Here is an 11,125-nt window from a genome sequence, read left to right on the forward strand (position 1 = left end):
TACAAATTCATATGGTATGCCAATATGTAAACTATAGCACCTGAACAATGCTGTGTCCAAACACGTGCGTCCCCGGTCACGTAGACTGAACTGCGTATTAAGAAGGCTAATAAATCACTTCCTCTTTTTTTTCGCTATTTTTGGATTTTTCGCCCTCACTTCCTAAACTCTTTCCACTTCTGCAGGAACATTGATAACATGAAAATACGTACGGTGTATTTTGCATGTTGCTTAGTACCTAAAGTTTGTCTATACCTGACGTACGGTTGGATTCTCACATCGACAAGTCCTATGAGGGTGGAGTGACCGTGTGGGCTTACAGGTATTGTCTGATGTTATGTATGGCCAGATGTGGTTGGTCATAGATACATATTAGAGTCATCCGAAGGGGCATTTGACCTCCTATACGCTTGTACGCTCGGCCCACTTGAGTAACAGGTGTTCCCTATAGGGACAGGTGAGAAATTCACTACTAGAGACTTCAGGCCCTGACTTGTTTCTCTGAGATCGAAAGCATTTTGCAAGATGAAGTTCAATTACCCAATCTTTGGTATAGGTCATCAATATCAGATCGGTGGTGGTCCAACCCCCAGCGCCCATGCCGATCAGCTGTATGAAGAGACCGCAGTGTTCAGTTGCGTGCTGTGACCTCTTCACTAAATACCAAGCTCAGCGCCGTACATTGCATAGTGGTGGTGCTTGGTATTGCAGCTCAGCCCCGTTCACTTCATCAGTGGGGGTGCAGGATGTTAGGGACAATTACTCCCACCAAAAAGGGCGCCCAAAGTAGTGATCAGCGATTTGCCTCTTAGTGTCCGTGCTTGCTTCGTGCTGACATCTGGGTCACTCAGGGACATGTGAGACATCTTCTGATTCTTCCTGTTTCAGGACTGTTTAAGGAAGAGTCTGATAGTCAGTGACGTGTTATACATCAGTCATCTTGGCGTCTAGGGCAGTGATAGACTTCCCAAGGGGCGCCAACATTTTCTCATTGGCACCCATGTATGTTGTATTCACTAGTGGGCCTTGTCCTTACCTCAATATTCGGGATGGGAAAAGAGGCAAAACTAAGATAGATAGATATGAGATACAGTGTTGGCCAAAAGTATTGGCCCCCTGCAGTTCTGTCAGATAATCCTCATTGTCCCCCAGATAATGATTACAAGCACAAACTCTTTGGTAATATCTTCATTTATTTTGCTTGCAATGAAAAAACACAAAAGAGAATGAAAAAAAAGTCACATCATTGATCATTTTACACAAAACTCCAAAACTGGTGCGGACAGAAGTATTGGCGCCCTCAGCCTAATACTTGGTAGCACAACCTGTAGACACAATAACTGCGCACAACCGCTTCCGCTAACCAGCAATGAGTTTCTTACAAGGCTCTGCTGGAATCTTAGACCCTTCTTCTTTGGCAAACTGCTCCAGGTCCCCCCTGAGATGTGAAGGGGGCCTTCTCCAAACTGCCACCAAGAGATCTCTCCCCCTCCCCCACAGGTGTTCTATGGGATTCAGGGCTGGACTCATTGCTGCCACTTTACAAGTCTCCAGGGCTTTCTCTCACCACCATTTTCTAGTGCTGACCTGAAGTGTGTTTTGGGTCCTTGTCCTGCTGGAAGAGCCCTGACCTCTGAGGGAGACCCGGCTTTCTCACACTGGGCCCTACATGATGCTGCACAATGTGTTGGTCGTCTTCAGACTTCATAATGCCATGCACACGGTCAAGCAGTCCAGTGCCAGAGGCAGCAAAGCAACCCCAAAACATCAGGGACCTCCGCCATGTCTGACTGTAGGGGGCGTCTTCTTCTCTTTGAAGGCCTCTTTTTCCCTGTAAACTCTATGTTGAGGCCTTTTCCTACTTTTGTCTCCTCTGACCAGAGAACATTCTTCCAGAACGGTTTTGACTTTCTCAGGTAAGTTTTGGCAAACTCCAGCCTGGCTTATGTCTCTGGGTAAGAAGTGGGGTCTTCCTGGGTCTCCTACCATACAGTCCCTTCTCATTTAGACGCTGACGCTGGATAGTACGGGGTGACACTGTTGTACCCTCGGTCTGCAGGGCAGCTTGGACTTGTTTGGATGTTAGTCGAGGTTCTTTATCCGCCATCCGCACAATCTTGCGGTGAAATCTCTGGTCAATGTTTCTTCTCTGTCCACATCTAGGGAGGTTAGCCACAGGGCCATGGGCTTTACACTTCTTGATGACACTGCGCACGGTAGACACAGGAACATTCAGGTCTTTGGAGATGGACTTGTAGCCTTGAGATTGCTCATGCTTCCTCACAATTTTGCTTCTCAAGTCCTCAGACAGTTCTTTGGTCTTCTTTCTTTTCTCCATGCTCAATGTGGTCACACAAGGACACAGGACAGAGGTGGAGTCAACTTTAATCCATATCAACTGGCTGCAAGTGTGATTTAGTTATTGCCACCACCTGTTAGGTGCCTCAGGTAAGTAACAGGTGCTGTTAATTACACAAATTAGAGAAGCATCACATGATTTTTCAAACAGTGCCAATACTTTTGTCCACCCCATTTTTTATGTTTGGTGTGGAATTATATCCAATTTGGCTTTCTGACAATTCTTTTTGTGGTTTTCCATTGAAGACAAATTAAATGAAGATAATAATACCAAAGAATTTGTGATTGCAATCATTATCTGGAAGAAACTGAGTATTATCTGACAGAATTGCAGGGGTGCCAATACTTTTGGCCAACACTGTAGATAGATAGATAGATAGATAGATAGATAAGATTCCTTACCCTGTTGTAACCCTCATCATCTTGCATTGGCAGTGGCATGAGAGGAGTCGTAGTTGAGGACTAATATTATAGAGCCTGGGCAGCCTCCCATGTCCAAGGCAGAGGGATTGAACTGCAACTACTACCCCCATCTGCAAGCTGCTAGTTGTACTGATTGATCCAGTTAATAAATGGTTATTTGGTTTTCACTGCACCCTGGACTCCTGAGTCATGCCTGCATACCCTCAGGGCCCTTCTGAACACCACCACACCGGCTCAGAGAGGAGAGGTCTCCTCTCCAACTAGAAGTGCCCCGGGGGAATTACTACTACTAGTCTTTTGCGGCCTCCAACAGATTTTCTTCCAGGATTGTGATTGTTTGCTATGGACAACTAAGACAGTTAATAAATCTGCCCCATTGTAACTGTGACTGGAGATAGCGTTGTCACTACCACGGCCCGCTCCGACAAGGACGGGACCTTTACACAACCCTTCCCCAACACCCAATTTACATTTGCACTAAATTTGGGGTGAAATGGGTCAGGCATTTGGAGGACTACAGAGGATAGAGACACCATAGATTCTACGAGTCCCGAAACTATCACGAAGAGCGGAGCGATCACGTTCCTCGCCAAGTCTATATCCTTCCGAGGATCAAATATCGTAGCGCTGGGCGCCATAGAAACACAAAACGCATATGAGTAGGATTTTATTTTGGAATATTTAAGCCCGTCTCTTGCTGTCGCCATGGTACTCACCGCACATCATACGTGCGGCACAGCGGAGGGGATTTGCATTGCTGTAGACCGACTGCGATTATGATCAGCAAAATAGGAAGCGAGTCCTAAAAATGTTTTATTATGTAAAGAGAGGAGCGGCAGGAATAACAGGTACGAGCAAATACAACGGTCAGAAGAAGCAGAACCTGCCTGTAGACGCAGAACCCGGGTCGAGGACAGGTAAAATATCCCGACAGAGCACGTTACAGTGATGGAGTCCGGAGGACATAGAGATATCCATCCGCTTCCATATAAACTATCAGGAAGGATTTTCCGCAGCGGCCTGGAACGTCACTTGTTTATCTATTATGATGCATATTCATCTAGAAATAAATCACAGTAAGCATTGAAATCGGAGCCTTGTCTGTATTCATTATATCCTGTGTGAACAGCTGCAAGAATTTTCGGTTCTCTATTTCTATCACGGAAAGGAAAACTGGAAATGCAAATAAGCAGAGATGTGAACAAGACCCAAACATCAGCGCTTGTAACTATATTCTTATATATAAGGTAGATAGATAGATAGATAGATAGATAGATAGATAGATAGATAGATAGATAGATAGATAGATAGGAGATAGATAGATAGATAGATAGATAGATAGATAGATAGATAGGAGATAGATAGATAGATAGGAGAGAGATAGATAGATAGATAGATAGATAGATAGATAGATAGATAGGAGATAGATAGATAGATAGATAGGAGAGAGATAGATAGATAGATAGATAGATAGATGGATAGATAGATAGATAGATAGATAGGAGATAGATAGATAGGAGATAGATAGATAGATAGATAGATAGATAGATAGATAGATAGATGGATGGATAGATAGATAGATAGATAGATAGATAGATAGGAGATAGATAGATAGATAGATAGATAGATAGATAGGAGATAGATAGATAGATAGATAGATGATAGATAGATAGATAGGAGATAGATAGATAGATAGATAGATAGATAGATAGATAGATAGATAGATAGATAGGAGAGAGATAGATAGATAGATAGATAGATAGATAGATAGATAGGAGATAGATAGATAGATAGATAGATAGATAGATAGATGGATGGATGGATAGATAGATAGATAGATAGATAGATAGATAGATAGATAGGAGATAGATAGATAGATAGATAGATAGATAGATGGATGGATGGATGGATAGATAGATTAGATACATAGATAGATAGATAGATAGATAGATAGATAGATAGATAGGAGATAGATAGATAGGAGATAGATAGATAGATAGATAGATAGGAGATAGATAGATAGATAGATAGATAGATAGATAGATAGATAGATAGATAGATAGATAGGAGATAGATAGATAGATAGATAGATTAGATAGATAGATAGATAGGAGATAGATAGATAGATAGATAGATAGATAGATAGATAGATAGATAGATAGATAGGAGATAGATAGATAGATAGATAGATAGATAGATAGATAGATAGATAGATATTTGTATTATTCTCTCTTACCACCATGTATAGTATGTGGCGCCCCTCCTAGGTGACAGCTCTTATTTACTGACTACATGCGGGCAGTGCCAGGTACATGCCAGTGCTGCCTCCTACACTAGAGGTCACCGTGTGTACACTGCTCTCCGCTTCTCCAGCACATGAGCGCCAGCTTGGTATGTTTGCTCAGGAAGATTAACCAATTAATCCTCAGTGGCCTGGTCATAGCCGATCCCCGCACCAGGTGCCCTCTCTGGATTCGCAGGTGCAGGTCTCTGTAAATACTCGCAGTATATTGAGCTAAGTGCTTTCCATCAGATACAATATTTAATGGCGTGTGGTCAGCATTGCACCGTTATCAGCCACGTCATTAACCCCTTATGGACCTTCCTCACTGTGGCAGCCATGTGGCCCCTAAAGACCGATATCGGTGGGACCAGCCAACCATCAAATGTGACTGTCCTGACTTGACCCCCAACAGCAGATGTAAAGTGATAGAAGCGCCGGCATGGGGAACATGTCAGATTCCTTCTTGCGCTAATGCCTATAGTGAGAGATTTAGTGCAAAAATTTGCAACTTTTTTCTCTTTTACGTCGCCCTTGCCACTTTCCTTATAAGAGGGCGCCATGGACGGCCAGATTTATAATAATTTAAGAGGGTGCACCTGATTTATAAGGAGATGTGCAGCAGCCATACAATAACATGCAATGTATGGCAAGCTTTAGGAGCTAGAATGGGGGTCCAAAGTGGCCCGTCCTCCTTGTGGCATGATTATAGTCAGGAGGAGATTACGTGGCGGTCAAGCCCTTCAACGTGTCAGATTCTGTCCTATAATAATGACCCAATGCCCCTATATACCACATATGGCGGCCACCATTCCGGTCTTACATTCGCCGTTACTGTTGGTGGTCCGGTCTACATGATGTAATGGAGCGGCCGGTGATTTGTGCTTCCTGTATGGTGGACGTCTCTGGTATAAAACACACATTTCACTATGTTTAGTGCTCCCAGTGATTGAAGATGTGCAGCTACATGGAGCACAGAGCACAGGATGAACAGCGGCCAGCCCTCCGAGACGTCGCTCCTGGATAGCGTTCTTAAGTGATCTGAGTCTTCCAGGATTACTGAAATCTTCATTCGTGAAAAATTACACTAGAATTCACATGCTGGATAGATCTAGATTTACATACTGTTGTCCAAGCCATCGACTCGTGAAAAGTAAAGACACGAGGCCAGGAAGCCTTTTTGAACTTGTTTTTGCACTGTCATATATATAAAGTAGGGCTTTAGGACCCGGGGTAATAGCTCAGCCCCGGACGGATTGGTCCGCCATACTGGGGTCGCCAGAAAGATTAAGTAAGGAACTCTAAGACAGCGAAGAGAAAGACTATTCTTCACCATCGAGAACTTGGAATGTTGCTACTGCTCCGTGTCAGAGTCAACAAGATCAAGGTAGAAGTTGTTAGGAGGCATCTGAACAGAGTCAGACTAAAGCCAGGTACCTGCAGACAGAGACTGATCAAAGTTTAAGTAAGGAACTCTAAGACAGAGAAGAGAAAGACTATGCTTCACCATCGAGAACTTGGAATGTTGCTACTGCTCCGTGTCAGAGTCAAGAAGATCAAGGTACAAGTTGTTAGGAAGCATTTGAACAGAGTTAGACTAAAGCCAGGTACCTGCAGACAGACTGACCAAAGTTTAAGTAAGGAACTCTAAGACAAAGAAGAGAAAGACTATGCTTCACCATTGAGAACTTGGAATGTTGCTACTGCTCCGTGTCAGAGTCAACAAGATCAAGGTACAAGTTGTTAGGAGGCAGCTGTACAGAGTCAGACTAAAGTCGGGTATCTGCAGACAGAGACTGATCAAAGTTTAAGTAAGGAACTCTAAGACAGAGAAGAGAAAGACTATGCTTCACCATTGAGAACTTGGGATGTTGCTACTGCTCCGTGTCAGAGTCAACAAGATCAAGGTAGAAGTTGTTAGGAGGCAGCTGTACAGAGTCAGACTAAAGCCGGGTACCTGCAGACAGAGACTGGTCAAAGATTAAGTAATAAACTCTAAGACAGAGAAGAGAAAGTCTATGCTTCACCATCAAGAACTTGGAATGTTGCTACTGCTCCGTGTCAGAGTCAAGAAGATCAAGGTACAAGTTGTTAGGAGGCATCTGAACAGAGTTAGAGTAAATTATACAGCCAAGTACCTGCCACCAGACACTGACAAAAGTTTAAGTAAGAAACTCACTAAGGCCGGTTGCAGATGACCGTAGCCATGTTCTGCACAGTATGCTCCTATGTGCCCCTATACTATGTAATGCCCGAGCAGTATACTGTGGGCCCTATACTGTGTGTGGAGAGCGCCTCCTGTCCCCCGCTTAGCATTTATCCTGTTTTATCCTTGAGGACCATCTGACCCTATTGACCAGCTGTAGGGTGCACAGTATATGGATGAGTATTTCTGAATATTAGTGAATGTTGCAGATTAAATCTTGGGAAGGTCTTCAGATCGGAAATGTAAAGGAAGGAAATTAAACATTACAGGACAGAAGCTGGCGCGTTCCGGGAGTATAAACTTCCCAGACATGGCACCGCGGTGTTTTGAACATGGTACTTTGTTTCTAACATGGCAGTGCTTGCAAGTATTTCCTCTGGACACAAGGGCTTCCTCTTACGGTACAAAACATTATAATAAGGTGGTCAGCCTTCTAATAATTTAGTCTTAGTGGTATGGTCAGAAGATGTCATTGGTTCCACGCAACGTGGACAGTGCTATGTAGGAGTATGTGCAAGGGAAGTCTCCTTCTCCTTGACGTGAATGGCCTACCTGGCTCCAAGATATTGATGCCTCCCTTTCCCTTGGGGAAACCATTCCTTAAAACTACTCTAAGTAAATATGAGTTATGTTTTAGGCTGGTTCAAGGGATTGAACCAGGAGGGGGCTCTGTTAGCTCTGTATGATCCCCTATAAATGGTATAAATTAAAGGATTTCTTAATATTTTTGGCCTATTATTAGGATGGGTCATAGCTATCTGATCAGTGGGGCCTGACCTGTATCCAGCTCCGTGCCCTATATAGTATTTGGAGCGAACACCCCTCTGCACAACTAATCCTGAGGCCATATATAAAACCAAAATCATGGACAACCCCTTTAAAATTGGTCTTACATTATAGATTTCAATAGGATCGTCCATGTATCTACAGATCGGATCGAATGCATGTAGGGGTCTTCCAGATGGTAGATAAAATATATCAGAACCGAGTGTGCATGTGTATGGGAGGTTGCAGGGAATAGCTGTTCCCTGTCGTCCGTACCAGCGGCACAATGTGGGGTATTTCTGCCCCTGTGTGCTGATAGGACAGGCGGATTTTTAATTAGCCAATCAAAAAAGCGTGGCTGGCCCTATAAGAGGGCACAAGAACCTCCCCTCTGCGTGTTTTTTTCTGTCCTGTGTGGTCAAGGACAGGTGGGGAGGACTTGTGTCCTCTTATTTTGGGCTCTATGGGTTACTTACCTTTGGAGCATAATTCTTCTTTCTTTCAGTTTCAGACCTTCTTGATTGAAGGTTCCCTTCCCCTGTCTGGGGAAAAAGTTTGTTAGCCTGCGTGGCTCCTTTCCTTCCCTCCCTCCCTCCCTCCCCTCCTCTTTCTCCCTCTGGCTCACCTGTCAGCGTGTCGCATACCGAGCTGGTGAGTTGGCCCGGCACTCTGCTTATCGCGGGGCGCGCTCGCTGTGCGCTCACGGACGTGCTCTGCCGGAACTAAGTTCCCGGCGGAGAGTCGCAGCGTCCGCATTTGCCGGGCGCACACTTCCGGTTGTGTCCGGAAGTATAGCGGCGCCATTGAAAGTCCTGGCGCCGGCGGGAGGTGTTTACTCCGGCACTCTGCTTATTGCAGAATCTATGCAAAGCACGCAGGTTCGGGCCGGGAATTGAAGGGGTAGGCGCCCCTGCTGGGGCTGTTTGGAGAGGGGGGGGGTAACCTTTTTTCCTTTTCCTGGAGGGTGCATGTGATCATGGCCCCTCCCATTTCCGGCCGGCCGGTTTAAAGGTCAGGCCGGCCGGTTATTAGTTACCTTCTCCTTTTCCAAGGCGGAAGGCTGTGCATCAGAGGTTGTTGCTTAGCTTCAAGTCTCCTTTTGCCTCCAAACCAAACCTTCAGTTTCTTGTCACCTTGCTGTCCGGTCTAGGACACGGTAAGATCTACCCCTTCTTTTGATACTTGGTAGGATATGTTGGTGACAATTTTGCATGGTCTATGGTCTCTCTGTAGGATATGTCTTCCTCTACTACCCCCCCTGGGGATTATAGGAGGAAATCTACTGCCAAAAGGAAGCACCTTTCCTGTTTTGACTGTGACACTCCGCTCCCTGATGGTAGGTAGCGGCTTAAGGAGTTATCCCCTCCGGGGTACTACCGGTCCTATAACCCGCCTATTATTTTTAGGCTATGAATGGGCCCGTTGTCGCGGTTGCAGAGGCCCCCCACCTGAGGAGCCTTCTCCTAGAGATATGATGGCCTGGGTCAAGGAGATGGTGAGTTGGGCATCGCTTGGGTAAAGATAATTCCCTTGCTTGTACTCTCTCTTTATTTTGCAGGATGATTCCCTTAAAGGTATACAGTCTACCTTGTCTCAGCTCGCCAAGAGACCATGCACTGAGCATCGTTCCTCGTCCCTCCCTCCCCTGGAACATCTACGGGTGGCAGAGGATGTTTCCTCCGAGGACGACTCTGTAGTTTCCAGGAGACCTGTGTTCCACTATGAACAAACAGGCAGGCTGCTGAAGTCCATCCGGTCTACAGTGGGCCGAGATGTTGACGGGGAAGCCTCCACGTCTGCCTCTGGGGGACATATTGCCTTCCATGCGGACGCCATGCTGACCGACCTCATGGTGCAGCAGTGGAAGCAGCCAGAGAAAGGACATTCATTATCTAGGATCTTTAAGCACCTGTTCCCTATGGATTCGGCTCAGTGGGATTCCTGGGGGCCTCCCCCGAAGGTGGATCTAGCCGTGGCGAAGTTGTCTCGTAGAACCCTGGTGCCCCTTGAAGATGGATCAAATCTTCAGGATCCTTTGGATCGCAGGGCTGACGCCACTTTAAAGAAGGTTTATTCTGCTTCCTCTGCCCAAGCTTCAGTAGCCATAGCCTCTACCACTGTGGGCGATTTTCTTCGTAACCGCCTAGCCACCTTGGAGCGGGATATTGATTCCGGTGTGGACAGGGATGACATCTTGGCTTCCATGAAGAATATTCATAGGGCTGCAGATTTTTTGGCAGAGTCTTCTCGCCATCAGTTGAGAATTTCAGCCAAGTCGATGGCGTTGTCCACTGCGGCCCGTAGACCCCTGTGGCTAAAGCCTTGGCGTGCAGACTTTGCATCCAAGGCTGCTCTTTGCGCGCTCCCTTTTGAGCCAGGAAGAGTATTTGGGCAAGGCTTGGATACTATCATAGAGGGATTAGCTGAAGGTAAGGGGAAGTCCTTACCTCAAGCTGCCAGGGGCAGACGTGCCCCCTCTAGAGGCAGAGGTTCTGCCTCTAATTATAGACGCCCAGCCCAGCAAGCGCGTCCCAGATATCGTCCTAGAGGATCTGGACGAGGTGCTTCTAGGGAGGACACCAAGAGGAAGCCGGAATTTTGACGCGGGGCAGCTCCCTGTGGCCCCCCTTCCTGTGGGAGGACGTCTTTCGGCTTTCTTCAGAACTTGGGTCACCCATATTCAAGATCCATGGGTGTTAAGAATTATACAGCATGGTTATCTTATCAAATTCCACCTTCCACCTCCAGATCGGTTTGTTGTCACCAGAACCCTTCCACCTTCTCAACAGGCCAGTCTAGAGGCCTTGGTCGCCGAGTATGTTATCAAGGGCGCCCTGGAGAAGGTCCCAGCCTCAGATCTCGGTCAGGGAGTTTACTCCCCCGTCTTTCTGGTCCCCAAAGTCACCGGGGGCTGGAGAATGATAATAGACCTGAGGTACCTCAATCGCTTCATCAGGAAGAGGTCATTCCGTATGGAAACCGTGGATTCCGTGTCTGCTTTTCTCCAGCCAGGAGAGGTGATGGTTACCCTCGACCTGAAGGACGCCTACCTTCATGTCCCTATTGCTCACTCCCACAGGAAATTCCTCAGG

This window comes from Leptodactylus fuscus, chromosome 6 (assembly GCF_031893055.1).
Source record: "Leptodactylus fuscus isolate aLepFus1 chromosome 6, aLepFus1.hap2, whole genome shotgun sequence".
In the NCBI taxonomy this organism is placed as follows: domain Eukaryota; kingdom Metazoa; phylum Chordata; class Amphibia; order Anura; family Leptodactylidae; genus Leptodactylus; species Leptodactylus fuscus.